At 38.6% G+C, this 11,007-nt stretch overlaps 1 pseudogene; it reads left to right on the top strand.

The window, feature by feature from the left end:
- Positions 1-9,424, top strand: part of LOC102871762 — a 75,291-nt pseudogene extending 65,867 nt beyond the window's left edge.
- The last annotated feature ends 1,583 nt before the right edge of the window (positions 9,425-11,007 follow it).

Here is an 11,007-nt window from a genome sequence, read left to right on the forward strand (position 1 = left end):
GTCACAGTACCAGGGATATTTTAGACAATGTTAGATGAATCTTCGCTGAAAGCAGAGAATATAAGAGGAATGTCTATATGTGTTTCATTGACTATGCAAACACATTTGACTCTGTGGATCACACCAAACCATGGCTAACTCTGAGAAGAATGAGAGTTCCAGAACATTTGATTGTGCTCATATGAAAGCTATACCTAGAACATGAGGCAGTCATCAAAACAGACCAAGGAAACAGAACATGGTTTAAAATCAGGAAAAGTGAATGCCAGACATGCATTCTATCTCCATACCTCTTCGTTCTATATGCAGAACAGATCATCTAGGAAGCTGAGCTTTGTGAGGAGGAATGTGGCATCAGGATTGGGAGAACATCCATCATCCTATATTATGCAGATGATACAACCTTGCAGACTCTGAGGAGGACCTGAGACATTTGCTGTAGAAGATCAAGAACTGTAGCTGTCAATATGGATTAAACCTCAGCATCAAGAAAACAAAGATTCTCATCACTAGGCCAATTGGCATCAAGATAGACAGTGAAAAGATAAACATTTTCAGTTTGTTTGGCTATAGAATTAACATTATTGATACCAGCAGCCAGTCCGAACAGCAAACTTTAACAGAACAGCAAGCAACAAATGCAGGCGAGGTTGTGGAGAAACTGGAACCCTTATTCACTGTTGGAGGGAGTGTAAAATGGTGCAACCACTGTGGAAGGTGGTATGGTGCTTTCTCAAAAAGTTGCAAATAGAGATACAGTTTGACCCAGCAATTCCATTACTGGGACTATACCCCAAAGAGACCATAACCAACATCCAAGCAGATATATGCACACCCATGTTTATCGTGCTTTGTTCACAAAAGGAGTTGAAAACAACCTAAGTGCCTATCAACAAATGAATGGATAGAGAAGCTGTGGTATATTCACACAACTATGCTGCATTGATAAACAAGGAACTCATGCAATGTTATTCAGAATGGGTGACCCTGGAGAACATTATGCTGAGTGAAGTATCTCAGTCACAAAAGGACAAATACTGCATGGTGCCACTGTTGTAAAACAGGATTGACCTCGGGGTTGGGGGGAGACTGAGACAGATGGGTTTAATAATGTATACTGCACTTAAACAGATGAGAGAGAAAACTGTTTAAAAGGGATATATGACTAGGTATTTTTGTCATGACAGGAGTCCAGAGCAAAGGCTGCATAGTGCGGGGGATTGGAGGGGAGGGATTCTAAAACAATGAAAGATTTTTCTTTTACTTTTCTAAGAGAGTAGTGTACTAGGGGGGAGGGTTGGGAGGGGAGAAAAGTGCAACAATGAATGAATGGAAATCAAAAGTCTCTGTAAAATTTTATTGAAATTAATAATTAATGTAAAAAATAAATCAAAAAAACACACAAAAAAACAATGAATTGAAAAAAAAAAGACATATTGTATTGGTAAAATCTGCTGTTAGGAACCTCTCCAGAGTTTTGAAACACAGTAATGTCAGTCTACAGACTAAGGTGCACCTGATACATGCTATGATCTATACAATTACTTGCTATGTATCAAAAACCTGGACAATATAAGATAGAAGAGTGATAGAAAAAGAAAATATGCCTTTGAGTTGTGATGCTGAAAAAGAATATTACTCATGGACTGCTAACAGAAAATGCAGGTCCACCCTTGAGAGGATGAAACCAAGATGCTCCTTGGATGAAAGAATGTTGATGTTCTATCTGACATACTTTGGGCATATTGCAAGGAGGGACCAGTCCTTGGCAAGGGGCACCATACTTGGAAGGGTGGAATGATAGTAAGAGAGGAAGACCCTGAATGAGATGGATTGACTCAGTGACTAGGGTCCTGGTGTAGGTGTGTTGTGTGTCAGAGACAATGAAATTGGCTCAAGATAGAGTTAAGAGCTGTTGTACATAAGGTTACTATGAGTTGGAGTCAACTCGAAGTCTCATAACAACAACAAAAACAACAACAACCCAACATAAATGGTAATGGATTAAAGTGAGAAGCACTTGCCACATTGGTCTTGCTCCTTACAATTTGGACTGGCACAGTAGTGGAACGGATTTCCCTTCCCAAGGTGTAAAAGTTTTGGTAAAAATAAATGGCAAATGGGAGGAAGAAGAAATAATAGCCAAAGACAAAGCAATAAACAAATGAATAATGCAGCAAGTAAAATTTAATACTATATTAATACCTCTAGAGAGATAACTTTTTCCAGCTAAACCTCAGAGACCAGGAAAGCAAAGTGTAGATACACTTAGGTCACCCATCTTTGGCTTGGTATCATCACTTTCTGCCCACTAGGCCAATAGATCTTTCTTTTTTTTTAAACTATTGATTTATTATTATTATTATTATTATATTATTATTATTATTTCAATGAATATTTACAGAGATTGTGATTTCCATTCATTCATTGTTGCACTTTTCTCCCCACCCACTCCACCCCCACCTCATTCTTCTTTAAAAACAAAAGGGAAACTCATTCATTGGTATACAACCCTCCCCCCCACACCCTGCCATCCATCCTTACCCCGAGTATACTCCGCTCTGCAACCCTCATTCCAAACTCTCATGACAATCATAATGCACTAAAACATTGTTTTTAAGTGTCGTCAAGTGGTAGACCACTCATAATGACCCTATGAATGAAAGATGTGGACACTTGTATAACTTTAATCATATCTCCAAGTTCATAGGTTTCTGGAGGCAAGCTATTTCAGAAGTGGATGTCACAACTACTTCTGAGCTTGTTTGAACTGGGGAGATTCACCAAACACTGTCCACTATGGGTAACTATTCTTGCATTTGACACATCAGTATCACAGTGTTCAGCTTCACAACAACAAAATATGTTAAATTTTATGTTTCTTTAGATGTACTTGATTGATAGTGATGTTTATTCTATATCATAATGTTAAGATGTAATACTGGATGTTAAAATGTATTTAGAGAAAGAGTACAAGCCCACCTTCAGTTAGTGCTGAGTGGATATACTAAAAGGAGATTTACTCTGAAACGATGTTTGGTGGAAGTACTAGAGTTTGTGGAGCTTAGCCTGGAGTAAGAGTAAGTCTTCCCAGTATTCTAAGGGGATTTGCATTTAAAGGGATTTGTAGATTTACATTGTTGTTGTTGTTGTTGTTGTTGTTATGTGCCTTCCAGTCCTTTGCGACTCATACTGACCCTATGTACAACAGCCCAAAACCCTGCTCTATCCTGTACCAATGGCACTGCTTCAGACACACCCATCCCGATTACCCCAGTCACTGAATCAATCCATCTTATAGAGGGTCTCCCCTCTTACGCCGTCCCTCCACCATCCCAAGCAAGATGTCTCTCTCCAAGGACCTGTCTCTCTTTGCAACATGCATAAAGTATGTCAGACAAAGCCCCAAAATCCCTGGCTCCAAAGAATAGCTTGGTTTAACCCTCTCCAGGATTAATCGTTTGTTTTCTTGGCAGTCCAAGGTACACTCATTACTCTTCCCAGCACCACAGTTCAAAGGAATCAATTTTCCTTCTGTCCTCCCTACTCATTGTCCAGCTCTCTGATGCATAAAAGGTGATTGCAAAGACCATGGCCTGTATCAGGCACACCTTAGTCTCCAGAGAGACACTGTTGCTCTTGAGTCGGCAGACTTTCCCATCGCGATACGCTTTTTGATTTCCTGACTGCTGGTGCCAAGAGTATTGACTGTGGAGCCGAGCAAACTGAAGCTGTGAACAATCTCAATCTCTTCGTCATCCATCCTGACGCTGCCAATTGGTCCAGTGGTGAGAATCTTTGTCTTCTTGACATTGAGCCTCAGTCCATACTGAAGGCTGCAGTCCTTGACCCTTCGCAGCAAGTGCATGAGGTCCTCCTCAGTTTCAGCAAGCAGGGTTGTGTCATCTGCATAACAGAGATTGTTAATAGACCTTCCACCAATCCTGATGCCACAATTCTCCTCATAGAGCCCAGCCTCTCGGATAATCTGCTCTGCATACATGTTGAAAAGGTATGGAGACAGGATGCATCCCTGGCGTACACCCTTCCCAATTTTGAACCATGCAGTATTACCCTGCTCTGTTCTGACCACAGCCTCTTGGTCCAAGTATAGGTTTCGCATTAGCACAATTAAATGTTCTGGGATTCCCATTCTTCTCAGAGTCAGCCACAGTTTGTTATGATCCACACAGTCAAACGCCTTTGCATAATCAATGAAACATAGATAAACATTCTTCTGGCATTCCCTGTTTTCAGCTAAGATCCATCTAACATCAGCTACAATATGCCTTGTACCACGACCCCTTCTAAACCCAGTCTGGACTTCTGACAGTTCTCTGCTGATGTGCTGTTCCAGTCGTTTTTGGCTAATCTTCAGTAGAATCTTGCTTGCATGTGAAATCAATGATATTGTTCTGTAGTTTCCACACTCTGTTGAATCACCCTTCTTTGGAATGGGAGCAAATATAGATCTCTTCCAGTCAGTTGGCCAAGTGGTTGTTCTCTAAATTTCTTGGCACAACTTGGTGAGCACATCCAGGGCAGCATCTGTTAGCTCAAATATGTCAATTGGTATACCGTCTATACCTGGACTTTTGATTAAAGACTGTGGCTGTTGGAAATCATGACATTATACAGCAAAACAAACATTTGGGACACTATTGACATTATATTTCTTGTAACTGGCCTCCTACTAATTTTATCAAATGAGTTATGAATTATCTTAGCTCTTATTTATTTACAATATACACCTAACAGAAGAATTGCTGGATTAAATGATATTTCTATTTCTAACTTTTTAAGTAATTAGCACCCTATTTTCCATAGTGGTAATACAACCATTCTACAGTCTTTGGAGCAGCACCTGAAAATTCAAATCTCCCCACACCATTGCAACATTTGATGTTTTCTGTCTTATTGTTTGCTATTATTGTCAGATAGTGAGACGGCATCTTGTTAATGTTTTAATGTGCCTCTCCAGAGTATTAAAGATGAAGAGTATTTCTTAATTTTGTTAGAGTCACCTGCACATCTTTGTCAAAATATCTGCTCATATCCTTTTGTAATGTTTGTATCTTTGTCCTCTAGATATTGAAGATTGCTATAAATGTGATAGATTAGTTCCTTATTGGATATATAATAGCAAAGTTAAGTTCCCCCCCTTAATTTATATGTTCTTTTTTCAATCTTTTAACGCACGTAAGAAGTTAATTTTCAGATGGTTACATTTATTTAGTTTATTTTATGCTCTTTGTTATTCTGATGTCATCGTTGAAAGTCTACTTATGGCATGAATTAGGGTCCTTGCACTTTTATTTTTCATATGGTGAAATTTCTAGTCTTAAGGTTTAGGTTTAGACACTGGTCAGTTTTGAGATAGGTGTAAATCTTGGTCCACTTATCTTTTAATGAATGCCTTGTTTTGATTGCACTATTTGTAAAGAACATTGTCTTTAACAGTTTGAGCCCATTTGTCCAAGATCAGCCACCCATGCAGACAGATTTACTTCTGGGTTCTCAGTCCAGTTTTGTTCCACTGTTCTATGCACCTGTCTTTGTACCAATACAAATCTGCTTTGACAATTATGACTGTAAAATTGGGCCTGAAATCAGAAAATGTAAGTCCACCTTTATTTTTCTTCAGAAATGCTTTGTTAATTTGAGATTAGTTCTTTTCATATAGTTCACCAACTGGTTCTTTTGTGTCCTTAAAAAACGTTAATGAAATATGTGTTGGAAATTTCTTATGTTTATATTGTTGTTGTTGTTAGTTCCTTCAAGTCAAGTAAAACCTATAGTGACCCTATGGACAATAGATCTGAACCCTTTCCTATCCTGTGTCATTCTTACACTTCCTGACACATTAAAGCCTATTGGGGAATTCACTGGTAAATTCACCAGATTGAGCGTCTTCCTCTACTTCTCCAACCCTCCATCTTTCTAAGCATCACCCCTTTTCAAGGAATAACCTCTCTTAGTAACATGTCCAAAGTATGTGAAAAGTTTTATCATTTTGCCTCCAAAATGCACTGTGGCTGCACTTTCTCCAACACATATAATATTTGTTTATTCTTCTGGCAGTCCATAGGATGTTCAGTACTCTTCTCCAATACCACAGTTCAATGGCATCAATTTTTCTACCATCATCATTATTCATTGTCCAGCTCTCAAATACATAGTAAGTATTGAAAAGACTATAGCCTGAATCAGACACACCTTAGACCTCAAAGTGACATTATTGCTCCTCAATAATTTGTAAAGGTCCCTAACTACAGATTTTCCCAATGCAATACATCTCCTAATTTTCTGCTTCCTGGTACCAACCAAGGATGTTGGTTGTAGATCCAAGCAAGGTGAAGATATAGACAGTTTTAATATTTTCTCCATCAATCTTGTTGCGGATAGGTCCAATGGTAATACTTTTTGTTTTCTTGACATTGAAATGTAATCCATAATGAAAACTATATTCTTTGATCTGCAACAAGTGTTTTAAGTACTCCTCACTTTCAGCAAGCAAGGTTTTGTCTTCTGTACACTCAGGTTATTGATGGATCTTCCATTGATTTTGATGCCATATTCTTCTTCACAGAGAGTCCAGCTTCTTAAATAATTTGCTCAGCATAGAGATTGAGTAGGGAGAAAGAGATAGAATATTACTCTGACATGCTCTCTTTTTCTGGACAGGTGTCAGGGTTGTGTTCTCTCTCTCTCTCTCTTATGTTTATGCTTTAAGCATAACTGACATTGACACAATGCTGTTTCTACCTGTGGATACTGTTTTTGTGTGCCATTGAATAGAAAACCTCCAGCAGGGTTTCAGAGCAGGTTTTAAAGTACACTGAAGGAGATAACCCTTCTCTTTTACATGAAGCAGCTGACATATTTTAGTTACTTGCCTTTAAATTAGCCGTGCAACTCTTTACCATGAGATGACCAGTGCTGCTTTACCAATAAGCATAGTATTTTTTTTTAAATTCATATAAGTATTTTAGGGAGATCTGGTAGCCTAGTGACAAGAAACTGCACTGCAATCCCAAAGGCACATGATTTGAGGCCACCAGCTCGTCTGTGGGAGAAGGATGGTCAATCTCTTCCCACGAGATTAGTGCACATGAAAACCCACAAGTGGGTCAGCTATGGGTCAATTCCAACTGAACAGTACACAACAAATATAACATAGGTATTTTAGGTTTTTGTAGTAACACTTTTTCATTTTCTTTATGTAAGCCTTTTGTATATTTGATTAGGTTTGTTATTAAGTGTTTTGTGTTCTAAATAGTGATTGTAATTGGTTTTTGTTTGTTTGATTTTTGCTGATTTCTTTTTCAGAGCTCTCTTTGTACTTACAGAAGAATTCAAATGAATTTGTATAATGAAATTTATCTTGCCTTTTTTCTGAATCTTTCCATTAGATCCAGTAATTTTCTTGCTGAGTTTCTGTGACTTCCTACATTTAGAAACATATTCTTAGTTTTTTTCTTACCAATTGAGATGTGTTTATTGCTATAGTGCCACAGTTAGGATTTTTAGTTCTATGCTAAACTGTTGTTTTTGTTGTTATGTGCCACATCACCCACAACGCATTGCAACTCTATCTATGTACAATAGCTCTGAAGCCTGTCTTATCTTGAGCCACTCACACTGACTCCGACGCACCTTCCCAAATCTGAGGGCTCAGCTTGAGGTGCCATATCTTTTAGTCTCCTCTAAGTGTGTTCTATTGTACATAAGGTTTTCAAAGGACTATGTTAAATAGAAGTAGTAATATTGAGGATCAATGGTGTCTCTCTGGAGAATAAGGTGCGTCTTATACAGGCCATGGTCTTCCCAATCACCTGTCATGCATCAGAGAGTTGGACAATGACCAAGGAGGATAGAAGGAGAATTGATGCCTTTGAGATGTGGTGCTGGAGAAGAGTATTGAGAATACCATGGACTGCTAGGAAAACAAACAGATTTGTCCTGGAAAGAGTTAAACCGGGTAGCTCCTTGGAGGCAAGGATTATGAGGCTCGGTCTAACATACTTTGGACATGTTGTGAGGAGAGACCGGTCCTTGGAGAGGGACATCATGCTTGGGAGGGTGGAGGGACAGCGCAGGAGAGGAAGGCCCTCTATGAGGTGGATTGATTCAGTGACTGGGATAATTGGGATGGGAGTGTCGGTAACAGTGCGATTGGCACAGGACAGAGTTTAGGGCTGTTGTACATAGGGTAGCTATGAGTCGCAAACGACTCGACGCCACATAACAACAACAACAATATTATGGAGAATATTGTTGTTGTTGTTAAGTGCCATCGAATCGTAGGTGACTCATTGTGACCCTATGAATGGAAGTCCTCAAAACTTGTGTGACTTTCACTTTTTCTGCAGGTTCATAAGATTTCTGGAGCCAAGCTCTTACAAAAGTGGATACCACTCCTGCTTCCAACTTGTTTTAATTGGGGAGTGCCACCAAACATTGTCTACCATGGGTAGCCATTAACACACTTGACACATCAGTGTCACAGTGTCCACCTTCACAGCAAACACAAGTTACCTCTATATGGCAAGTGGGCACACCAGGGCTATATGACCTAGAAGAATGTTTGAACAAAAGCAATGAAAAACAGGATTCTTATTTCATTCTCAGTGCAAGGGGTACAAGGGTGGAAATGACTGGGATAGTGGACATTAGTGGGTGGATGAGGGGGTTAAGGAATAGGAAAGATATGATGGAGAGTAGAATTTATAAGGTAAAAGAAGGACTAGATTCAATGAGGGACGAGAAAGAATAATAATAATTATTTAAAATACAACATAGATGATGATAGTATGAAACACAACGTACACAATGTAAACAAATCATTGTATGCATTAAAAAAAACTTAGTAAAGAATTGCACAAAGAAGCATTTAAAGTAAAGTATTGGCTATCTCTGATGCCAGACATGTGCACCCAAGAAACCCCCTCTCTCCCTTTCTCCTGGCTAGCAGCATAGAGGCCACAAGGTGTGTGGAGCTAGTGTAAATGACATAACCAGTAGGAGTTCCTCAGAGCTCTGGCTGCCTTCTTCAAAAGTCCAGTAAGCTAAAAGTCTCCGAATGGGTGGGTAGACACTGTCAAGCTGGCCAAGCATGAAGAGCTTGCTCCTGATGATGAGACTGGTTCTACACACGAGCTGCTCCCACACCATGGCACCTCAGGGGCAGTGCTGGTGTTGGCTCCATGACCACAATCTACAGGGGTCAGCTGTGAAATAGTGCCATACCCAGCCAGCCACTACAGACGAGGCTCCACAAGCGTGGTCCAGTGGGTCCTCCAAGCCTAGAGGGGCTCAAAATGATGAGGAAGGATCAATATTGGACTGCAAACTGACACCTCAGGGACAGAGAGATCTGGACAGAATTGCTGGATAGGTGACAACTGCCAACAAGAAACATTAGAACGAATGATACTGGGTTAATATATTGCCTCATTTGTAGGGGAGGGAAAAAAAAGGAAAAGAGTAAGGTATTGTATCACAGATTTAAAGAGAGTTGGGCACACAATATGTATGTATGTATATAATGCAAATTAAACTAGTTAAATGTTAATAATTTTTAGATATAGCAGATGTAGCTAAAGATATATGGATATTTATTATGCTAATAATTTCATTTATGTTGGTTATACATTCAACAAGAAGAAGCTGAAGGAAAATAGGATTTTTTAAAGCAATTCTAAGTTGTAAGGTCAAACTGGGTCAGAATTTTAAATATTTCTCTTCAAAACAGTGTTATCCTCAAGAAACATCATCAATTCTACTTATACATTCAAATTAATTAAATAGAACAAGATGATATAATTTACAATCAAATTTTGAAAAGAAGCAAGTGCATAAGTTGCAAACTGCTTACTCTGTCTCAAGCGCAAGTTCTGGAAATGCAGAAACAATATGTGATAGCAAAACAGAAAGAGAGCTTATCAGATGGTAACAAGCAATATGGATCCAAGAAATGTTTTAAGAACCTCGAGAAGCACAACATGAGGCAACTTCACATGAGGTGATCATTGAAAAAAAAATAGTAGTAGATGATACATATGAAGGAAGATACTCCAAAAATAGTACTCCATTTTAGGTAAAAGAATCAAGCGATCTGTGAAGCAACAAAACAGTGTCTAACATATCTAGTCATTGGGTAACAAAAATAGTCAAATGCCAGCTACTAACTAGAAAGTTTGGTGAAAGTTTGGTGATTCAGAACTTACAGAGAGGCACCTTTGAACAAAAGCTTAGAGAGTTGCTTCAGCAAAATCACTGTACAAGGCAGCCACTCTGGGTTTGGTTGTTTGGTGTTTTGTTTTGTGTTTTTTTTTTAAATTTCACATATGTATGAGCAGATGCAAAATAAGGCACAGTGCTTGGTACCATTTTATCAATAAATGGTTTTTGACTGAACTAATTCAGTATAAAAAAAAGCCCCAAATGATCTTTATCACTCTGAGGTTTTGTTCATAACTTTACTGTTGTTTGTTAGAATGTCAAGTCTTTCGACTTTTAGAGAAAAAAACAGGTAAAGAAGCATTTTCTGTGCCTGATCAACTGGCACAAGCCCTTGTGGCACTGTGGGTAAAGGATTCAGCAAATAACCAAAAGCTCAGCAATTTCAACCTATCAGCTGCTGGTCAGCACTCTGCTTCCATGATTCAGTGTATGTTCATTGATGGAGAAAAATTTCTAGGAAATCTACTATCATTCAACTGTGTGCACTAACAACTAGAACCAAATAGACTATTTCTACCAACTTTTGCAGCCAGATATCAATGTAACATGCAATCAAGATTCAATAATAATAATACTGGGTGACTGGAATATAAAAATTGGAAAGAGAGAAGAAGGATCAGTAGCTGAAAAATATGGACTTAGAGACAGAAATGAAGCCGGAGATAGAATAATAAAATGTTGTCCAATCAATGAGTACTCATTGCAAATACTTTTCATAATAAAAACACTATTTAATATTCTATTGACTATGCAAAGACATTT

The sequence above is a fragment of the Elephantulus edwardii genome, unplaced genomic scaffold (assembly GCF_000299155.1).
Source record: "Elephantulus edwardii isolate Elephantulus edwardi_28Jun2011 unplaced genomic scaffold, EleEdw1.0 scaffold00069, whole genome shotgun sequence".
NCBI classification, from domain to species: domain Eukaryota; kingdom Metazoa; phylum Chordata; class Mammalia; order Macroscelidea; family Macroscelididae; genus Elephantulus; species Elephantulus edwardii.